Genomic DNA, 11,054 nt, shown 5'->3' with positions numbered 1-11,054 from the left:
ACATTTGTGAGCAAACAAAATACATGAGGTAGTAAAAATTGTGAGCAGTCAAAAATACATGAGGTAGTAAAGGTAATAGTGACAATTGTGAGCAAACAAAATACATGAGGTAGTAAAAATTGTGCGCCTCCAAAAATACATGAGGTAGTAAAAAGTGCACAGGAGGAAAAAGTGACAAGTGTGCAGTTACAAGAGAAGACAAAGTATCATTTGGGGTATAATACTGCAAAAGGTGCTAGACACTCCGGCACAAGAACAAGTGTTATGTAGGCAGAGGTGGCACGTGTGCCAGTATCAAAGGTAAAAACATGTGAGAGGTCGCAAATCGTGTGTTACAAGGGCAAAGTGGTGTGTGCATGTTACAAAAGGGCACAAAACACAGGTACATGGAAAATACTCCAAAGAGGCAGACACTCCAACCCCAGGAATACACTGGGAAGGCACTTCCATGGTCGTGGAAATTATCAGTAGTGGGAAGCCTTCCTCCAAATAACAAGAGGACGTGAATTACTTTTGGAGGTGTCTCTGGAGGAGGAGAACTTTGAGGTCCCTTTTGAAGGCCTGGGAGGAGGCGGTGGTCCGGAGCTGAGGCGGAAGGGAGTTCCAGATTCTCACTGCGTTGCCTGAAAAGGATTGGGCCATTGTTCTCTCCTTCTTGAAAGTGGGAGGTTCAAGTAGTAGATTCTCCGCATTGCGTGAAGGTCTAGAACCTCCAGAGAGTTTCAGTTTATTCGCCAGGTAGCGAGGAGAGGAGGAGTGCAAGGCTTTGTGGGTGATACAAGCGGTCTTGTAGATAGCTCTAGCCTCGAAGGGAAGCCAACGGAGGGTGGATAACATTGGTGTGATGTGATCGCTTCTTTTGGCCCCATAAATGAAGCGAGCTGCAGAATGGAAAACAGACTTAAGTGGGGACAGGTGAGATTTGGGGAGGCCAGTAAGAAGAGAATTGCAGTAGTCAAGTCTGGAGAGGACCAGCGATTACACCAGGGTGATGAGGTCCTGCTCCGGGAAAAAGCGTTGGATTCCCCAAAGAAGGCGCAGTTGGTAATGAGCAGATTTAGCAATAGAATAGATGTGGGGAGTTAGGTTGAGTTTTTTGTCTAGAATGACTCCAAGGGATTTAGCGCTGTCGACAATGCTGGGTTTATTGTTTAGTAGATTCATCTGATCCATCCATGATTGGACCGGGGTAGGAGAGAGTGAGGAGGAGAAGAGGAGGAATTCAGTTTTGGAGGGATTCAGAATCAGTTGATGAGTTGACATCCAGTTTTGGATGGAGTCCAGAGTAGAGCTTAGGAAGGAGAGATCATGAGTGGAGGCAACCTTGAGGTAGAGTGGAGTATCGTCTGCATAGAGGTGATAGTGAATCCCGGATTTGCTTAGGAGGTTTCCCAGTGGTTCTAAGTAGAGATTGAACAATGTGGGTGCAAGTATAGAGCCTTGAGGAACACCCTGACCTACCGCCACAGGAGAAGAAAGACTGTTCGCTATTTTGATCATTTGGGATCTGTCAGAGAGGAAGGATGCAAACCATTTAAGCACAGTGCCCTCCATGCCCATTCTCTGTTGAAGAATATTGAGGAGGGTGTTGTGATTGACAGTGTCAAAGGCTGCGGAGAGGTCAAGGAGAATTAGAAGACAGGACCCCCCCCGAATCGAGTCACCCTGGCTTCTTCCCAGGTATCTTCAGATGCTCACAGTGACCGCCAGGGGGCGGCACCGCCACAGCACTCACAGCCACAGGGCCCTGGAGCAGCAACGGGACATCAGCAGCATTGTCAGGGGCAGACCCCAAATAACCCGCACAGCATTCTGGGAGAGCGGGGAGGAGCCTCTGCGGTGTGTGTTTACAAAAGTAAACATCTGAGGTTAAAAGCAATAAACACAAATTTGTAGGCATTCTCTGCTGGGTTGTTCCTTTTTCTCATCATGCCAATTTATAAGAACCGAATGGTGAGACTTTTACATATAGATAGGATACGACTGCAGCCTGGGCAGGCAAATAAAGTACAAATGTTTCCATGTTTATTCATGTCAAATGTAAACAAGTTATAAATCAAAATATACATCTATGTTTACACCGGATGTAAAAAGTGTGCACTAAGTGTGCATTTAAGTATTTAATGCTACAGAGAACATCCGAACCCAAAAAATAAACTCTTAATACACAATAACACTTGTTACCCAGGATCAACAGCACTAATGTATCCAAAAGTAAACACGAAACACCCTAAATAAATAAATAAACATATATAACTCTGATCCAATACTAGGAAACCTACGGTGTTTGAGCGCTACATGTATATCGATATAACTAGATTACATACCCCCTTTATTAACTTTTGGATCCCAAAATAATAAATGTAAATATATCATGAAATCAGCCAGGACTCAGACGTTTCCCTGTTAGTTAAATATCCGTCGGGTTTGAAGCGTTATCAAGTGTTTAGACAAAGAATATTGCCCAATTAGGTACAGTCCGGAACCACTCTTCATGCAAAATAGCACCTTGTCATCCCCTCCCCACCTAGCCTTCAATAGCTCAGTTGGTAGAGCGGAGGACTGTAGCGGAGTGACTGTCATCCTTAGGTCGCTGGTTCAAATCCGGCTCGAAGGATTTTTGCAAACTCTTCACTTTTTTTCTCTCTGCTTCACAATGGAAAGCGCCTCTTTCTCGGACCCTCACACGCCGGGGCTTTTCCTGCCTCCCCTCTTCACCTTTACAGCCCAGCTCTCTCCTCCGGCAGGGGTGAGGGGGGTGGTGTCTCCCGCCACCCCCTCCCTGTGTGCAGCCCCCGCTGCAATGCCCCCTCATCAGACAGAGCCAGGGGCCCCTGGGCTGAAGAGCCAGTCCGGGGCCCCCTCTGAAGCAGCCCTGGGAGCTGGTTGTGGTGACTCTGGCACCAGGGGATGCTGCTGAGAGCGTCTGCCAGGAGGCGAGAGGGTTGCTGTGAGGTGTGAGGGAGGAGTGTGTTTGTGTGTGTATGGTAGGAGAGAGTGTGTGTGTTTGTTGAGCCCGTGGCCCCCTGTGTTGGTGTCAAGGAGTTGATAAATGGCACGAACCGGTAGCATATCGGGGAGAGGCGGCTCGAAGGCCACATGAGGAGCGGCCCAGCAGGTTGAGATCCACCGGTTCCTCGTTAGTATAGTGGTCAGTATCCCCGCCTGTCACGCGGGAGACCGTCCCCGACGGGGAGGTTCATGTTTTTTAAGTAAGCAAACGTTTTGACGATAGAACAACTTTTTTAAATGCAATTTATAAAGTTATACTGATATTACAATTTGCTGTTGCTTTTTAATTATGGCCACACCTTTACAAGTTAAAATATTTAGAAGTCTTTTACCTTTTGGACAGCATTTGTGTCTTTTCCTTTTAAGTAAATGAAAAAGTAAAAAGTAATTGAGGCTTATTATTTATATAAACATATATGATATTAAAATACAAAAACTACATGGAAAATGCATTTTACTGAGTATTCTTCATGCTAAATAAATGGAATGATGGGGCGGGCTCTGAATGGGGAATTGTTTTATACGAAGGTGTCACTTTTATCTATTTAAACGTAATAGTTTAGAACCTACAGACACATTGTGAAAGTAAAAGTGCCACTGGGCCGGACGTGCACGCCCCACCCCCCTCATCAAAAAAAAAAAAAAAAAAGAAATCTTATATTCCCCGGGTCCAGCATGAGCACCTAACACAGGTCTGTGTTTACCCTCTATATTGGGACATGATAGGACGGCAGGTCCCTGCATTGTAAGTAAAACCCTGTCCAGTAGGGTGACCAACTGGCATGGGTGCAAATTCAGGACGGTGAGTGTAAAAATTCAGGACCAAACTTTGGGACAAAAGTAACGTTTTACAGACACATCAGAGGAGGTCGCGCAATAGTATATAAGTAAGCCCATCCAAATCCAAACATATTCTTCCATTTGCTAACCTATTCATCATGTATCCTTCCTTCCATCCAACATTTCATTCATCCATCCACACTTTGACTCACCCATCCACTCTTCCACCCATCCATCCATACACTCATCCATCCACTCATCCACCCATCCATCCACTCATCCATCCACCCATTTACCATCCATCAACCCTTCCACCCATACATCCACTTACCTTTTCTCTCATCCATCCTTCCACTCACTCATCCATCCATCCATCCTTTCTCTCATTATCCATCCATTCACCCTTTCATTCATCCATTCACCCTTTCACTAATCCATCCAGCCATCCACCATCCCTTCAATTCCTCACTCGCCCACCTTTTCATATTAATTATGAGCTGAGCTCTTGCCTGCAGAGCTGCAGATAGAAGAGGCCCATCAAGAATTTCACCCTGGCTGTAGTTCCTAAAGCAAGGGGTAGGGTTCACTATGCCCCTGTGCTTAGGCAATCTGAAAAAGAGGAAGTCATGAGTCAAGCATGATGCACAGTTCCAGGAAGTGAGGTGACTCTGGCATGGTGTTGTATTTGCATTTTAGAGTTTTTTGTAGAGTGCAACATTCATCCCAAGGTACATCGCAGCCTGTTGTTTCCAGGGTTTTAAGCAGGATGAAACAAAATGGGGGGAGGGGGAGGTCTCTCCAAAGGGGGTGTTTAGTGTAATTAAGGGTGTGGCTTAAAACACCTCAGCTAAAAAGCTATGCTTAGCACAGTGGGCTGCTGGACTGGTGATTTGCCTCTTCTGTCATTGTATCCAGAAAATTAACACAACAAGTATTGTTACACCTACAAGCCAAAACTATTGGCTTTGTCAATGGTTGTTAGTTGCATAAGAGAAAAAAGCAGAAACCATTGCATCGTTGAATATAATGTTGAAAATGCACTTTTCTAAAATGATGAGACTGAAAGAACTCTAGCCCCTTCTTTTAACTTGTTTTCCCATCTTCTTTGAATGAACTGGATTCTCACGTAGCCGCATTGGGGTTTTTGCACATTTCTTCAATCTGAAAGAATGTCCTGCCCTAGGCCGAGGCAAGAGGAGGCCACCACATGCTGTGAGAGCCCAGACTGGCCCATTCTCATTCTGAATGTGGCAATCAGCAGCAGACAGAATGACAATGGGCGGGTGGGGCTGCTCTTGTGCTCCAGGAAGAGTGCAAGGCGGCCCCATCAGGGAGCTGAGGCTTCATGCAGGGGAACAGTGCTGTTCCTCAATGCCCAAAATTACGGATAAAAGGCATCCGTAACAGGGATTGTCAAAGACTACAGACTTGAGATCCAAATTCCGGACAGTCCATGTAATTTTCGGACAGTTGGTCACCCTACTGTCCAGGGGAAGCCGCTCATGCACGTGGGTGTCTGGGAAACCTGGGGCTGTCCTCCTGCAGGGTCCCTGAGAAGAAGCTCTGACCCTAGCATTGTACTTTCTATTTTTCTTGGTTCGTTGGTCACTGATATTTTTAGGTCGAGCCTGGGCAGCGCATGCGCTGCTCTGCGATGCATGCTGTTTTGGAATTTGTACTTGGAGTCCCGCCCTCTCTCCGCTCATATTTGTCATTGGCTTGTACCATTGTCCTTCAAAAATGCTGGCTCCTGATTCCTTAATTGTCTTGTTAGTCCCTCCTTAATACCGCTTTGTCTTCATTTGTAACCTCCCATAAGGACTTGCCCTTTTACTTCGGTTGTTACACAGTAGGTCTTTTTTTAGTCTGCAAGGCAGCCGTCGACGCTGCAGGTAACAGCGGTGGGGCCGCGTGAGGTGGAATTTCGAGAGTCTCTCAAAATCCCCCCTCACCTGGCCCCACCACCCCAGTGCTCTAACCTGCAGTGGCGCGGCTGCTGTAAGCACTATTTTCTTTAAAATGTTTCTCCTACTGCGGGCACTACATGCTTTCCTTCAACATTCAGCGCGTCATGCGTGCTTTCACAGGATGCTTTTACAAAAATAAGCACCCCTTACAGGGCGTTTTCATTTTAATAGCAGCCGCTGATGTTTCTTTTGACACGACTCGTCTAAAGAAAGGGGCATGGCCTCTATTAACATGAAAGCGCAGCATGGGGCGTTTGTAAACAACAAGCATTTGCAATGCAATAGGTCTTGTATTTTACACATTTTGACCTATTGTAAATGACAATGCATTTTATTATTGCAGGTTTTTTTAAACACATAAATAAAAGGCATTGTTATTTACACTTCCAATAGCTCAAAATCTCGCAATTGCGAGACCTATTACATTACAAATGCCTGTTCCTCTCTAGTTTGTAGTGTAGAAGCTGATTTTATAATGTGATTCAAAATATCTACCTTAAAGGCCTGTAGAATGTTGACACAAACAAATTAACTAAAAGTTACTGAAGCTGCGGAAAGTAAAGATTCTTTTGTAACGCAAGGCTTGGATAAGAGAGATACCAGAACAGCGCAGCATGCTAGATGACCCAAAGTCATTTCAGCATGTCACATTTAGAAATATGTTTGGTACGTGCTATGATATTGCAATCATTTCTATGGAAAAGTACTAGGGCTAATACATCGCATTACAGTGGAAAGTCCCAAAAGCTGCCTACTTAAGACACGTGGTCAGCAACAATATATTTCGGACCATAAATGGTGTAGCGCAGCCTAGGCAGTTGCTAATTGGTCAAGTATTCGATGCTTCGTTTGTGCTCCGTGCATTACGATGCTGCATCCTCTGTGGTTTGTGTCAATAAAAGCTGTCAGAGACATCACTTCTTTGGACACTCAGCAGCTATGCCGACTGTCTCCGTGCTGCACCTACTTGTATTATCTTGTCATCTATAATACATTTTCTCTAGCATATGTCCTGATTGCTATTATTTTATTTAGGCTACCACAGTAGTGTGCTACGAGAGTCTTTTACATCTTCGACACTTGTAAAGTCTTAACAGATTTCAGTCTATCTAATGTGCAGTATATTTCCTTCTTTATATCATCATATTCTGCCTCAGTGTCGTGTGTTTTTATTCCTGTTGTTGTTTTTCCTCCTATTGGACGGGACCGGCTTCCTCATAGCAAAACACTACTGATTGTTGCGTGATATTTTTTGTCTTGTACCTACTTTAATTTAATAGCAAAAACTGCACTGACAGCATACTGCACCGACAATGTGTCTTATTGTAAGCGCTGTCTCTGAGCAGCATGTTGACTGGTGGTCCAGTGTTTCAGATTTGGTGCTCTCACTGCTGCGGCCTGTGGAATGTGTCATTACACACGGGGCGAGTCCCATGTGAAAGGCCCTGCATCACTCGGTATGCCTGCTTGAAGCAGGTGTAAGGATTTGACGCAGTCAAGTTGTTGAAGTGTCGCAGTGAAATCGCATAGATTTCTCTGCACCACTTCTACATGGTTTTTCTGAGTTGTAACGCCCAACCTGCATGCATTATACAACTCACTCCCCACCCACCTCCGCCTTACTCAGAACCACATCTCCTTCAGAAAAGAACTGAAAACCTGGCTATTCGACAAATAATGAACCCCTTCCCCAAGCGCCTTGAGACCCTTTGGGTGAGTAGTGCGCTATACAAATGCCCGAACTTGAACTTGAACTTGATCGCTCCCCAGTTACATCATGCGTTAAAGGGAACGATATTTACGCTCTACTTTTCGCGACCTCACATTCTTAGAAGCAACAACTATTGAGCAACCAAATTCTAGGTATTTTTTTCATGACATTCTGCCTGGACATACGGAAGAGATGAATCAGGGGGGTACTATACCACCCAGAGGAAGAGACTGATTCCCCAGGAAGATACAGAACCAGATGGTACACTAAACACCATTCGAAATATATGGTACTGGGATGCAGAACCCTGATGTAGTCCTCAGGGGCGAAACGTGTTGACTGGGCTGATTGGAAAAAAGTGTTGTTCTGAAAAACTAAAAGAAGTTGGATTATGAAACGTAATTGCAAGACTCCTGAAAATTGAATATTGTGGAATTGCATCATATTGGATAAGTTGCTGGATTTTTTGATGCCTTGAAGCTAGGCTGAAAATAAATTAACAAAGTTTACACTCCGTTTTTTATTTTTTCTTATTAATGCCATGCTGTGACGTTATAACCCTGTAGTGTCTGTGGTCTTAATAGGAATGTCCTCTGGGAGTCCCTGCGACTAAGGTGGGTACAGACGGACTAAGGTGGGTACAGACGTGAATGATATAAACTAAAGGTAGAGTTATAGCAGAAATAGAGACACCATATTCTAAATTTAAACATGCAAGGACACAGCCGGCTCGTTGGTCTAGGGGTATGATTCTCGCTTTGGGTGCGAGAGGTCCCGGGTTCAAATCCCGGACGAGCCCTCTTTTCTTTTTATAAAGTCACATTTCAATAAATGGATACTTTGAAAAGGTGCGAGTCACAAAACAAGTGACTTTGAAATAACCAGGGTTGGTTTTGCATTTGATTACACACATACTCTGCCGCACTCAAAGCAAGAACAGTGAGCCCTGCACCGCCGAGCCAGCTGCAGAAACAACTGGAGGAGGGGGCGGGGCAGCGACCCCGCCACATCAGCAGCCAGGAGGGGTTTGTTTTTATTGTGACTCGCGTCGAAGCTGAGAACAGGGGACGCAAAACTGTTATTGAAACTAACCTCGAAGACAGAAAGGTGAGCCGTGGGGGGGGTGCGGGGGGGGGGGGTGCTCTTTAAGAAGAGCATTAGTTACATTTGTAATGTTCGGGTTGTTTCTGGTCAGAGTGAAGTTAGGACGGTGTCTGCCTTCGTTCATAGTGCCAATATCGGCCCGTACCTGCTTACACACAACCCCCCATCACACAATAACGGACACCACACAAGTTGATGGAGAAAGTTGTTGCAGTTTTATTAGCATATACATTATGCCAACATGTTGGGTTAACTTACGGGCGATCCAGAGCAGGCCGCCCCTCGCGACCCGCCTACCTGACCGAGCTATAACCCCCCGCGGTGTTAAAACCTTACGGGCGTTATCAGTTTGGGGGGGGAAGGTCTAACCCCTACCCCCCGGCGAACCTCTCGTTCGCCCATTTACTCAAACCCCCCCCCTCGGGGGGCAGAGCGTTGGCAACCCCCGATTGCTCAGGTACACAACCGCCCGAAGGACTAACGGGGCGCCGTCAGTCCCCCAGGATCCTTTTACTGTGGATCTCCCTGGGGGATATATCGCTCACGCACCCTTCCGGTGCTCCTGTAGAGGGTACCCTTCTGTACCTTCCTGTATTGGATCGCCCTGTAACTCCGCCTGCAACACAAAAACAATTCATTAGTAGTAGCCCCCCCAACCCCGATCTGCCCAAGAGCAGGGTAAGCGGATGGGAGGGGAAAAAACGCCGGGCAGTCCGGGTCCGCGCTGCGGGATTCGCCAGAGGTGGGGGGGGGGGCGAGGGTCTACGCGCCGCTGCCCAGGAACAAAAGAGGACGCCAGACCCTCGCCCCCGGGCTATATAGCTCTCCCCCCTCCTCTCCCCCCAGGACAGGAAATGACCTCACGCGTGGGGGAATCCCTGGTTGACCACTGGCTGACCACCGAGTCAGCCAACCACTAGACCGCTAATGGTCCGTGCCATCCTATGGCACTAAGGATGGCCGCCCTCGCAGGTAGCCACCTTTGGTGTCCCGGGGCAGCCTGTCATAGTGCCAATATCGGCCCGTACCTGCTTACACACAACCCCCCATCACACAATAACGGACACCACACAAGTTGATGGAGAAAGTTGTTGCAGTTTTATTAGCATATACATTATGCCAACATGTTGGGTTAACTTACGGGCGATCCAGAGCAGGCCGCCCCTCGCGACCCGCCTACCTGACCGAGCTATAACCCCCCGCGGTGTTAAAACCTTACGGGCGTTATCAGTTTGGGGGGGGAAGGTCTAACCCCTACCCCCCGGCGAACCTCTCGTTCGCCCATTTACTCAAACCCCCCCCCTCGGGGGGCAGAGCGTTGGCAACCCCCGATTGCTCAGGTACACAACCGCCCGAAGGACTAACGGGGCGCCGTCAGTCCCCCAGGATCCTTTTACTGTGGATCTCCCTGGGGGATATATCGCTCACGCACCCTTCCGGTGCTCCTGTAGAGGGTACCCTTCTGTACCTTCCTGTATTGGATCGCCCTGTAACTCCGCCAAGGCTCTCGGTGCGGCAGCCGCCGTCCGAGAGTCCCCCCATCCGTTAGCCTTCCTCTATTTACAACCCGCTGCTCCCATCGCTTCAGATAGGTCCAGCAGGAAAATGGCTATCCCTACTTTGATAGATGGACGCCGTCCTCTTCAAAACAGCCCATACATTGGTGTGCAACCAACTGTCTTATGAAGCCGAATCCCCTCTGCTCTGTGAATTTGCCTATGGCACTGTTCACTCGTCTGCTGGAAGTTTGGATGGCCCCCCCTGATCTAGCGTCCTTCCACTGTAGTCTAGGAGTGATCTCGGACCATCATACTTTGCACAGCCCCAACCGATTGCTCAAATCGCTCAGCGCGCCCCTCAGTAACTGTAGGAGGGCCATGCGCTCCAAGGGGGACCAATTCCTCGCCCCCCAAAACCCCCGTCCAATAGTTGCTGAAGTACGCGGTGCGCGCTACTCCACTGCAAGTCGGGCGACACTATCCACATGATTTTTGGTTGTTGCAAAACCATGCTTCCATTCTTTGCTATCAACCCACCGGGCTACCCTTTGTACTCACATTTCCACCCGGACCGATTTACCTACCAAATAAAAAGATGCGGACGTGTAAACACGTTTACTACATATCCAGATTATACACTGCAACCCGTACAATTGGCTCCACGTCACATACATATGAACCACAAATGCCCACCAATCACCCTTGTTTCAACCCGCCTAGAAGCGTATGTACAGATTGTAACAGCTGAATTCCCAGTGCCCCCAGGCCTGCCTGAAAAGCTGTCGTCGCAGCACCTGTCCTAGACGAGTGATTACAAAACCTTTTCCCCTGTCTGTTGTTGCCAGGTAGCTCTAAGCAAGTGTCCATGAAGTGCCGCCGCCGGTACCTGGTCAGGGGGGGGGGCGGCCACAAACTAACAGCCACCGCGAACTTTGAGGAGACCCAGATGCCCCCCCGGGAAGCCATGTCAAAGCCTACCAT

At 47.5% G+C, this 11,054-nt stretch overlaps 2 non-coding genes across 2 annotated transcripts; both read left to right on the top strand.

Moving 5' to 3' along the window:
* Positions 1 to 2,531: 2,531 nt before the first annotated feature.
* On the top strand, positions 2,532 to 2,617 carry TRNAY-GUA (transfer RNA tyrosine (anticodon GUA)). The gene is given in 2 exon segments: positions 2,532 to 2,568; positions 2,582 to 2,617. It is a non-coding gene; the product is annotated as a tRNA-Tyr (tRNA).
* A 5,580-nt stretch (positions 2,618 to 8,197) lies between these two features.
* On the top strand, positions 8,198 to 8,269 carry TRNAP-UGG (transfer RNA proline (anticodon UGG)). Its single transcript has one exon. It is a non-coding gene; the product is annotated as a tRNA-Pro (tRNA).
* Positions 8,270 to 11,054: the final 2,785 nt, after the last annotated feature.

This window comes from Lissotriton vulgaris, chromosome 1_1 (assembly GCF_964263255.1).
Source record: "Lissotriton vulgaris chromosome 1_1, aLisVul1.2, whole genome shotgun sequence".
In the NCBI taxonomy this organism is placed as follows: domain Eukaryota; kingdom Metazoa; phylum Chordata; class Amphibia; order Caudata; family Salamandridae; genus Lissotriton; species Lissotriton vulgaris.
The sequence above is the reverse complement of the archived record's forward strand: the minus strand, read 5'-3'. Positions and strand labels throughout refer to the sequence as shown.